Source organism: Macaca mulatta, chromosome 19, assembly GCF_049350105.2.
Source record: "Macaca mulatta isolate MMU2019108-1 chromosome 19, T2T-MMU8v2.0, whole genome shotgun sequence".
Classification (NCBI taxonomy): Eukaryota; Metazoa; Chordata; class Mammalia; order Primates; family Cercopithecidae; genus Macaca; species Macaca mulatta.
This window is the reverse complement of record NC_133424.1, coordinates 28,289,253-28,301,676: the sequence shown is the minus strand read 5'-3', so window position 1 is coordinate 28,301,676 and position 12,424 is coordinate 28,289,253.

The window sequence follows — 12,424 nt, the reverse complement described above, 5'->3', positions numbered from 1 at the left end:
CTCTTTGTTATCGGAGGATATTTCCTCTGGCCCTATAGTCTTCAAAGGGATCCGAAATATCTGCTCTCAGAATCCACAGAAATAAGGCTAGCAAAGAGATCCACGAAATACAGATGTAACTCTGTGAGATGAATTAACAGAACACTAAGCAGTTTCTCAGAAAGCTTCTTTCCAGATTTCATCTGAGGATATTTCCTTTTTCACCATAGCCCTCTATGGGCTTCCAAATATCACTTTGCCAATTCCACAAGAACTGTCTTAGCGTAAGGCTTCTTGAGGGGAAAGCTGTAACTCTGAGAGATGATTTCAGAGAACACAAAGAAGTTTCTCAGAAAGCTTCTTTCTCTTTGTTATCTTAGGATATTTCCTATGGCCCTATAGTCTTCAAAGGGATCCGAAATATCTGTTCTCAGATTCCACAGAAATAAGTCTAGCAAAGAGATCCAGGAAATACAGATGTAACTCTGTGAGATGAATTAACAGAACACTCAGCAGTTTCTCAGAAACCTTCTTTAAAGATTTCATCTGAGGATATTTCCTTTTTCACCATAGCCCTCGATGGGCTTCCAAGTATCACTTTGCCAATTCCACAAGAACTGTCTCAGCGAAAGGCTTCTTGAGGGGAAAGCTGTAACTCTGTGAGATGATTTCACAGAACACAAAGAAGTTTCTCAGAAAGCTTCTTTCTCTTTGTTATCGGAGGATATTTCCTTTGGCCCTATAGTCTTCAATGGGATCCGAAATATCTGTTCTCAGATTCCACAGAAATAAGGCTAGCAAAGAGATCCACGAAATACAGATGTAACTCTGTGAGATGAATTAACAGAACACTAAGCAGTTTCTCAGAAAGCTTCTTTCCAGATTTCATCTGAGGATATTTCCTTTTTCACCATAGCCCTCTATGGGCTTCCAAATATCACTTTGCCAATTCCACAAGAACTGTCTTAGCGAAAGGCTTCTTGAGGGGAAAGCTGTAACTCTGTGAGATGATTTCACAGAACACAAAGAAGTTTCTCAGAAAGCTTCTTTCTCTTTGTTATCGGAGGATATTTCCTTTGGCCCTATAGTCTTCAAAGGGATCGGAAATATCTGTTCTCAGATTCCACAGAAATAAGGCTAGCAAAGAGATCCATGAAATACAGATGTAACTCTGTGAGATGAATTAACAGAACACTAAGCAGTTTCTCAGAAAGCTTCTTTCCAGATTTCATCTGAGGATATTTCCTTTTTCACCATAGCCCTCTATGGGCTTCCAAATATCACTTTGCCAATTCCACAAGAACTGTCTTAGCGAAAGGCTTCTTGAGGGGAAAGCTGTAACTCTGTGAGATGATTTCACAGAACACAAAGAAGTTTCTCAGAAAGCTTCTTTCTCTTTGTTATCGGAGGTATTTCCTTTGGCCCTATAGTCTTCAATGGGATCCGAAATATCTGTTCTCAGATTCCACAGAAATAAGGCTAGCAAAGAGATCCACGAAATACAGACGTAACTCTGTGAGATGAATTAACAGAACACTAAGCAGTTTCTCAGAAAGCTTCTTTCCAGATTTCATCTGAGGATATTTCCTTTTTCACCATAGCCATCTATGGGCTTCCAAATATCAATTTGCCAATTCCACGAGAACTGTCTTAGCGAAAGGCTTCTTGAGGGGAAAGCTGTAACTCTGTGAGATGATTTCACAGAACACAAAGAAGTTTCTCAGAAAGATTTTTTCTCTTTGTTATCGGAGGATATTTCCTTTGGCCCTATAGTCTTCAAAGGGATCCGAAATATCTGTTCTCAGATTCCACAGAAATAAGTCTAGCAAAGAGATCCACGAAATACAGATGTAACTCTGTGAGATGAATTAACAGAACACTCAGCAGTTTCTCAGAAATCTTCCTTCCAGATTTCATCTGAGGATATTTCCTTTTTCACCATAGCCCTCTATGGGCTTCCAAATATCGCTTTGCCAATTCCACAAGAACTGTCTTAGCGAAAGGCTTCTTGAGGGGAAAGCTGTAACTCTGTGAGATGATTTCACAGAACACAAAGTAGTTTCTCAGAAGGCTTCTTTCTCTTTGTTATCGGAGGATATTTCCTTTGGCCCTATAGTTTTCAAAGGGATCCGAAATATCGGTTCTTAGATTCCACAGAAATAAGGGTAGCAAAGAGATCCACAAAATACAGATGTAACTCTGTGAGATGAATTAACAGAACACTAAGCAGTTTCTCAGAAAGCTTCTTTCCAGATTTCATCTGAGGATATTTCCTTTTTCACCATAGCCCTCTATGGGCTTCCAAATATCACTTTGCCAATTCCACAAGAACTGTCTTAGCGAAAGGCTTCTTTACGGGAAAGCTGTAACTCTGTGACATGATTTCACAGAACACAAAGAAGTTTCTCAGAAAGCTTCTTTCTCTTTGTTATCGGAGGATATTTCCTTTGGCCCTATAGTCTTCAAAGGGATCCGAAATATCTTTTCTCAGATTCCACAAAAATAAGGCTAGCAAAGAGATCCACGAAATACAGATGTAACTCTGTGAGATGAATTAAAAGAACACTAAGCAGTTTCTCAGAAAGCTTCTTTCCAGATTTCATCTGAGGATATTTCCTTTTTCACCATAGCCCTCTATGGGCTTCCAAATATCACTTTGCCAATTCCACGAGAGCTGTCTTAGCGAAAGGCTTCTTGAGGGGAAACCTGTAACTATGTGAGATGATTTCACAGATCACCAAGAAGTTTCTCAGAAAGATTCTTTCTCTTTGTTATCGGAGGATATTTCCTTTGGCCCTATAGTCTTCAAAGGGATCCGAAATATCTGTTCTCAGATTCCACAGAAATAAGGCTAGCAAAGAGATCCACGAAATACAGATGTAACTCTGTGAGATGAATTAACAGAACACTCAGCAGTTTCTCAGAAAGCTTCCTTCCAGATTTCATCTGAGGATATTTCCTTTTTCACCATAGCCCTCTATGGGCTTCCAAATATCACTTTGCCAATTCCACAAGAACTGTCTTAGCGAAAGGCTTCTTGAGGGGACAGCTGTAACTCTGTGAGATGATTTCACAGAACACAAAGAAGTTTCTCAGAAAGCTTCTTTCTCTTTGTTATCGGATGATATTTCCTTTGGCCCTATAGTCTTCAATAGGATGCGAAATATCGGTTCTCAGATTCCACAGAAATAAGTCTAGCAAAGAGATCCACGAAATACAGATGGAACTCTGTGAGATGAATTAACAGAACACTAAGCAGTTTCTCAGAAAGCTTCTTTCCAGATTTCATGAGGATATTTCCTTTTTCACCATAGCCCTCTATGGGCTTCCACATATCACTTTGCCAATTCCACAAGAACTGTCTTAGCGAAAGGCTTCTTGAGGGGAAAGCTGTAACTCTGTGAGATGATTTCACAGAACACAAAGAAGTTTCTCAGAAAGCTTCTTTCTCTTTGTTATCGGAGATTATTTCCTTTGGAACTCTAGTCTTCAAAGGGATCCGAAATATCTGTTCTCAGATTTCACAGAAATAAGACTAGCAAAGAGATCCACGAAATACAGATGTAACTCTGTGAGATGAATTAACAGAACACTAAGCAGTTTCTCAGAAAGCTTCTTTCCAGGTTTCATCTGAGGATATTTCCTTTTTCACCATAGCCCTCTATGGGCTTCCAAATATCACTTTGCCAATTCCACAAGAACTGTCTTAGCGAAAGGCTTCTTGAGGGGAAAGCTGTAACTCTGTGAGATGATTTCACAGAACACAAAGAAGTTTCTCAGTAAGCTTCTTTCTCTTTGTTATCGGAGGATATTTCCTTTGGCCCTATTGTTTTCAAAGGGATCCGAAATATCTCTTCTCAGATTCCACAGAAATAAGTCTAGCAAAGAGATCCAAGAAATACAGATGTAACTCTGTCAGATGAATTAACAGAACACTAAGCAGTTTCACAGAAAGCTTCTTTCCAGATTTCATCTGAGGATATTTCCTTTTTCACCATAGCCCTCTATGGGCTTCCAAATATCACTTTGCCAATTCCACAAGAACTGTCTTAGCGAAAGGCTTCTTGAGGGGAAAGCTGTAACTCTGTGAGATGATTTCACAGAACACAAAGAAGTTTCTCAGAAAGCTTCTTTCTCTTTGTTATCGGAGGATATTTCCTTTGGCCCTATAGTCTTCAATGGTTTCCGAAATATCTGTTCTCAGATTCCACAGAAATAAGTCTAGCAAAGAGATCCACGAAATACAGATGTAACTCTGTGAGATGAATTAACAGAACACTAAGCAGTTTCTCAGAAAGCTTCTTTCCAGATTTCATCTGAGGATATTTCCTTTTTCAGCATAGCCCTCTATGGGCTTCCAAATATCGCTTTGCCAATTCCTCAAGAACTGTCTTAGCGAAAGGCTTCTTGAGTGGAAAGCTGTAACTCTGTGAGATGATTTCACAGAACACAAAGAAGTTTTTCAGAAAGCTTCTTTCTCTTTGTTATCGGAGGATATTTCCTTTGGCCCTATAGTCTTCAAAGGTATCCGAAATATCTGTTCTCAGATTCCACAGAAATAAGGCTAGCAAAGAGATCCACGAAATACAGATGTAACTCTGTGAGATGAATTAACAGAACACTAAGCAGTTTCTCAGAAAGCTTCTTTCCAGATTTAATCTGAGGATATTTCCTTTTTCACCATAGCCCTCTATGGGCTTCCAAATATCACTTTGCCAATTCCACAAGAACTGTCTTAGCGAAAGGCTTCTTGAGGGGAAAGCGGTAACTCTGTGAGATGATTTCATAGAACACAAAGAAGTTTCTCAGAAAGCTTCTTTCTCTTTGTTATCGGAGGATATTTCCTTTGCCCCTTTAGTCTTCATAGGAATCCGAAATATCTGTTCTCAGATTCCAAAGAAATAAGGCTAGCAAAGAGATCCACGAACTACAGATGTAACTCTGTGAGATGAATTAACAGAAAACTAAGCAGTTTCTCAGAAAGCTTCTTTCCAGGTTTCATCTGAGGATATTTCCTTTTTCACCATAGCCCTCTATGGGCTTCCAAATATCGCTTTGCCAATTTCACAAGAACTGTCTTAGCGAAAGGCTTCTTGAGGGGAAAGCTGTAACTCTGTGAGATGATTTCACAGAACACAAAGAAGTTTCTCAGAAAGCTTCTTTCTCTTTGTTATCGGAGGATATTTCCTTTGGCCCTATAGTGTTCAATGGGATCCGAAATATGTGTTCTCAGATTCCACAGAAATAAGGCTAGCAAAGAGATCCACGAAATACAGATGTAACTCTGTGAGATGAATTAACAGAACACTAAGCAGTTTCTCAGAAAGCTTCTTTCCAGATTTCATCTGAGGATATTTAGTTTTTCACCATAGCCCTCTAGGGGCTTCCAAATATCACTTTGCCAATTCCGCAAGAACTGTCCTAGCGAAAGGCTTCTTGAGGGGAAAGCTGTAACTCTGTGAGATGATTTCACAGAACACAAAGAAGTTTCTCAGAAAGCTTCTTTCTCTTTGTTATCGGAGGATATTTCCTTTGGCCCTATAGTCTTCAATGGGATCCGAAATATCTGTTCTCAGATTCCACAGAAATAAGGCCAGCAAAGAGATCCACGAAATACAGATGTAACTCTGTGAGATGAATTAACAGAACACTAAGCAGTTTCTCAGAAAGCTTCTTTCCAGATTTCATCTGAGGATATTTCCTTTTTCACCATAGCTCTCTATGGGCTTCCAAACATCACTTTGCCAATTCCACTAGAACTGTCTTAGCGAAAGGCTTCTTGAGAGGAAAGCTGTAACTCTGTGAGATGATTTCACAGAACACAAAGAAGTTTCTCAGAAAGATTTTTTCTCTTTGTTATCGGAGGATATTTCCTTTGGCCCTATAGTCTTCAAAGGGATCCGAAATATCTGTTCTCAGATTCCACAGAAATAAGGCTAGCAAAGAGATCCACGAAATACAGATGTAACTCTGTTAGATGAATTAACAGAACACTCAGCAGTTTCTCAGAAAGCTTCCTTCCAGATTTCATCTGAGGATATTTCCTTTTTCACCATAGCCCTCTATGGGCTTCCAAATATCGCTTTGCCAATTCCACAAGAACTGTCTTAGCGAAAGGCTTCTTGAGGGGAAAGCTGTAACTCTGTGAGATGATTTCACAGAACACAAAGAAGTTTCTCAGAAAGCTTCTTTCTCTTTGTTATCGGAGGATATTTCCTTTGGCCCTATAGTCTTCAACGGGATCCGAAATATCTGTTCTCAGATTCCACAGAAATAAGGCTAGCAAAGAGATCCACGAAATACAGATGTAACTCTGTGAGATGAATTAACAGAACACTAAGCAGTTTCTCAGAAAGCTTCTTTCCAGATTTCATCTGAGGATATTTCCTTTTTCACCATAGCCCTCTATGGGCTTCCAAATATCACTTTGCCAATTCCACGAGAACTGTCTTAGCGAAAGGCTTCTTGAGGGGAATGCTGTAACTCTGTGAGATGATTTCACAGAACACAAAGAAGTTTCTCAGAAAGCTTCTTTCTCTTTGTTATCGGAGGATATTTCCTTTGGCCCTATAGTCTTCAATGGGATCCGAAATATCTGTTCTCAAATTCCACAGAAATAAGACTAGCAAAGAGATCCACGAAATACAGATGTAACTCTGTGAGATGAATTAACAGAACACTAAACAGTTTCACAGAAAGCTTCTTTCCAGATTTCATCTGAGGATATTTCCTTTTTCACCATAGCCCTCTAAGGGCTTCCAAATATCACTTTGCCAATTCCACAAGAACTGTCTTAGCGAAAGTCTTCTTGAGGGGAAAGCTGTAACTCTGGGAGATGATTTCACAGAACACAAAGAAGTTTCTCAGAAAGCTTCTTTCTCTTTGTTATCGGAGGATATTTCCTTTGGCCCTATAGTCTTCAAAGGGATCCGAAATATCTGTTCTCAGATTCCACAGAAATAAGGCTATCAAAGAGATCCACGAAATACAGATGTAACTCTGTGAGATGAATTAACAGAACACTCAGCAGTTTCTCAGAAAGCTTCCTTCCATATTTCGTCTGAGGATATTTCCTTTTTCACCATAGCCCTCTATGGGCTTCCAAATATCACTTTGCCAATTCCACAAGAACTGTCTTAGCGAAAGGCTTATTGAGGGGAAAGCTGTAACTCTGTGAGATGATTTCCCAGAACACAAAGAAGTTTCTCAGAAAGCTTCTTTCTCTTTGTTATCGGATATTATTTCCTTTGGCCCTATAGTCTTCAATGGGATCCGAAATATCTGTTCTCAGATTCCACAGAAATAAGTCTAGCAAAGAGATCCACGAAATACAGATGTAACTCTGTGAGATGAATTAACAGAACACTAAGCAGTTTCTCAGAAAGCTTCTTTCCAGATTTCATCTGAGGATATTTCCTTTTTCACCATAGACCTCTATGGGCTTCCAAATATCACTTTGCCAATTCCACAAGAACTATCTTAGCGAAAGGCTTCTTGAGGGGAAAGCTGTAACTCTGTGAGATGATTTCACAGAACACAAAGAAGTTTCTCAGAAAGCTTCTTTCTCTTTGTTATCGGAGGATATTTCCTTTGGCCCTATAGTCTTCAAAGGGATCCGAAATATCTGTTCTCAGATTCCACAGAAATAAGTCTAGCAAAGAGATCCACGAAATACAGATGTAACTCTGTGAGATGAATTAACAAAACACTAAGCAGTTTCACAGAAAGCTTCTTTCCAGATTTCATCTGAGGATATTTCCTTTTTCACCATAGCCCTCTAAGGGCTTCCAAATATCACTTTGCCAATTCCACAAGAACTGTCTTAGCGAAAGGCTTCTTGAGGGGAAATCTGTCGCTCTGTGAGATGATTTCACAGAACACAAAGAAGTTTCTCAGAAAGCTTCTTTCTCTTTGTTATCGGAGATTATTTCCTTTGGCCCTATAGTCTTCAATAGAATCCGAAATATCTGTTCTCAGATTCCACAGAAATAAGTCTAGCAAAGAGATCCACGAAATACAGATGTAACTCTGTGAGATGAATTAACAGAACACTCAGCAGTTTCTCAGAAAGCTTCTTTACAGATTTCATCTGAGGATATTTCCTTTTTCACCATAGCCTTCTATTGGCTTCCAAATATCCCTTTGCCAATTCTACAAGAACTGTCTTAGCGAAAGGCTTCTTCAGGGGAAAGCTGTAACTCTGTGAGATGATTTCACAGAACACAAAGAAGTTTCTCAGAAAGCTTCTTTCTCTTTGTTATCGGAGGATATTTCCTTTGGCCCTATAATCTTCAATGGGATCTGAAATATCTGTTCTCAGATTCCACAGAAATAAGGCTAGCAAAGAGATCCACGAAATACAGATGTAACTCTGTGAGATGAATTAACAGAACACTCAGCAGTTTCTCAGAAAGCTTCCTTCCAGATTTCATCTGAGGATATTTCCTTTTTCACCATAGCCCTCTATGGGCTTCCAAATATCACTTTGCCAATTCCACAAGAACTGTCTTAGCGAAAGGCTTCTTGAGGGGAAAGCTGTAACTCTGTGAGATGATTTCACAGAACACAAAGAAGTTTCTCAGAAAGCTTCTTTCTCTTTGTTATCGGAGGATATTTCCTTTGGCCCTATAGTCTTCAATGGGATCCGAAATATCTGTTCTCAGATTCCACAGAAATAAGGCTAGCAAAGAGATCCACGAAATACAGATGTAACTCTGTGAGATGAATTAACAGAACACTAAGCAGTTTCTCAGAAAGCTTCTTTCCAGATTTCATCTGAGGATATTTCCTTTTTCACCATAGCCCTCTAGGGGCTTCCAAATATCACTTTGCCAATTCCACTAGAACTGTCTTAGCGAAAGGCTTCTTGAGGGGAAAGCTGTAACTCTGTGAGATGATTTCCCAGAACACAAAGAAGTTTCTCAGAAAGCTTCTTTCTCTTTGTTATCGGATATTATTTCCTTTGGCCCTATAGTCTTCAATGGGATCCGAAATATCTGTTCTCAGATTCCACAGAAATAAGTCTAGCAAAGAGATCCACGAAATACAGATGTAACTCTGTGAGATGAATTAACAGAACACTAAGCAGTTTCTCAGAAAGCTTCTTTCCAGATTTCATCTGAGGATATTTCCTTTTTCACCATAGACCTCTATGGGCTTCCAAATATCACTTTGCCAATTCCACAAGAACTGTCTTAGCGAAAGGCTTCTTGAGGGGAAAGCTGTAACTCTGTGAGATGATTTCACAGAACACAAAGAAGTTTCTCAGAAAGCTTCTTTCTCTTTGTTATCGGAGGATATTTCCTTTGGCCCTATAGTCTTCAAAGGGATCCGAAATATCTGTTCTCAGATTCCACAGAAATAAGTCTAGCAAAGAGATCCACGAAATACAGATGTAACTCTGTGAGATGAATTAACAAAACACTAAGCAGTTTCACAGAAAGCTTCTTTCCAGATTTCATCTGAGGATATTTCCTTTTTCACCATAGCCCTCTAAGGGCTTCCAAATATCACTTTGCCAATTCCACAAGAACTGTCTTAGCGAAAGGCTTCTTGAGGGGAAATCTGTCGCTCTGTGAGATGATTTCACAGAACACAAAGAAGTTTCTCAGAAAGCTTCTTTCTCTTTGTTATCGGAGATTATTTCCTTTGGCCCTATAGTCTTCAATAGAATCCGAAATATCTGTTCTCAGATTCCTCAGAAATAAGTCTAGCAAAGAGATCCACGAAATACAGATGTAACTCTGTGAGATGAATTAACAGAACACTCAGCAGTTTCTCAGAAAGCTTCTTTACAGATTTCATCTGAGGATATGTCCTTTTTCACCATAGCCCTCTATTGGCTTCCAAATATCCCTTTGCCAATTCTACAAGAACTGTCTTAGCGAAAGGCTTCTTCAGGGGAAAGCTGTAACTCTGTGAGATGATTTCACAGAACACAAAGAAGTTTCTCAGAAAGCTTCTTTCTCTTTGTTATCGGAGGATATTTCCTTTGGCCCTATAATCTTCAATGGGATCTGAAATATCTGTTCTCAGATTCCACAGAAATAAGGCTAGCAAAGAGATCCACGAAATACAGATGTAACTCTGTGAGATGAATTAACAGAACACTAAGCAGTTTCTCAGAAAGCTTCTTTCCAGATTTCATCTGAGGATATTTCCTTTTTCACCATAGCCCTCTAGGGGCTTCCAAATATCACTTTGCCAATTCCACTAGAACTGTCTTAGCGAAAGGCTTCTTGAGGGGAAAGCTGTAACTCTGTGAGATGATTTCCCAGAACACAAAGTAGTTTCTCAGAAAGCTTCTTTCTCTTTGTTATCGGATATTATTTCCTTTGGCCCTATAGTCTTCAATGGGATCCGAAATATCTGTTCTCAGATTCCACAGAAATAAGTCTAGCAAAGAGATCCACGAAATACAGATGTAACTCTGTGAGATGAATTAACAGAACACTAAGCAGTTTCTCAGAAAGCTTCTTTCCAGATTTCATCTGAGGATATTTCCTTTTTCACCATAGACCTCTATGGGCTTCCAAATATCACTTTGCCAATTCCACAAGAACTGTCTTAGCGAAAGGCTTCTTGAGGGGAAAGCTGTAACTCTGTGAGATGATTTCACAGAACACAAAGAAGTTTCTCAGAAAGCTTCTTTCTCTTTGTTATCGGAGGATATTTCCTTTGGCCCTATAGTCTTCAAAGGGATCCGAAATATCTGTTCTCAGATTCCACAGAAATAAGTCTAGCAAAGAGATCCACGAAATACAGATGTAACTCTGTGAGATGAATTAACAAAACACTAAGCAGTTTCACAGAAAGCTTCTTTCCAGATTTTATCTGAGGATATTTCCTTTTTCACCATAGCCCTCTAAGGGCTTCCAAATATCACTTTGCCAATTCCACAAGAACTGTCTTAGCGAAAGGCTTCTTGAGGGGAAATCTGTAACTCTGTGAGATGATTTCACAGAACACAAAGAAGTTTCTCAGAAAGCTTCTTTCTCTTTGTTATCGGAGATTATTTCCTTTGGCCCTATAGTCTTCAATAGAATCCGAAATATCTGTTCTCAGATTCCACAGAAATAAGTCTAGCAAAGAGATCCACGAAATACAGATGTAACTCTGTGAGATGAATTAACAGAACACTCAGCAGTTTCTTAGAAAGCTTCTTTACAGATTTCATCTGAGGATATTTCCTTTTTCACCATAGCCCACTATGGGCTTCCAAATATCGCTTTACCAATTCCACAAGAACTGTCTTAGCGAAAGGCTTCTTGAGGGGAAAGCTGTAACTCTGTGAGATGATTTCACAGAACACAAAGAAGTTTCTCAGAAAGCTTCTTTCTCTTTGTTATCGGAGGATATTTCCTTTGGCCCTATAGTCTTCAATGGGATCCGAAATATCTGTTCTCAGATTCCACAGAAATAAGGCTAGCAAAGAGATCCACGAAATACAGATGTAACTCTGTGAGATGAATTAACAGAACACTCAGCAGTTTCTCAAAAATCTTATTTCCAGATTTCATCTGAGGATATTTCCTTTTTCACCATAGCCCTCTATGGGCTTCCAAATATCACTTTGCCAATTCCACAAGAACTGTCTTAGCGAAAGGCTTCTTGAGGGGAAAGCTGTAACTCTGTGAGATGATTTCACAGAACACAAAGAAGTTTCTCAGAAAGCTTCTTTCTCTTTGTTATCGGAGGATATTTCCTTTGGCCCTATAGTCTTCAATGGGATCCGAAATATCTGTTCTCAGATTCCACAGAAATAAGGCTAGCAAAGAGATCCACGAAATACAGATGTAACTCTGTGAGATGAATTAACAGAACACTAAGCAGTTTCTCAGAAAGCTTCTTTCCAGATTTCATCAGAGGATATTTCCTTTTTCACCATAGCCCTCTAAGGGCTTCCAAATATCACTTTGCCAATTCCACAAGAACTGTCTTAGCGAAAGGCTTCTTGAGGGGAAAGCTGTAACTCTGTGAGATGATTTTACAGAACACAAAGAAGTTTCTCAGAAAGCTTCTTTCTCTTTGTTATCGGAGGATATTTCCTTTGGCCCTATAGTCTTCAATGGGATCCGAAATATCTGTTCTCAGATTCCACAGAAATAAGGCTAGCAAAGAGATCCACGAAATACAGATGTAACTCTGTGAGATGAATTAACAGAACACTAAGCAGTTTCTCAGAAAGCTTCTTTCCAGATTTCATCTGAGGATATTTCCTTTTTCACCATAGCCCTCTATGGGCTTCCAAATATCACTTTGCCAATTCCACGAGAACTGTCTTAGCGAAAGGCTTCTTGAGGGGAAATCTGTCGCTCTGTGAGATGATTTCACAGAACACAAAGAAGTTTCTCAGAAAGCTTCTTTCTCTTTGTTATCGGAGATTATTTCCTTTGGCCCTATAGTCTTCAATAGAATCCGAAATATCTGTTCTCAGATTCCACAG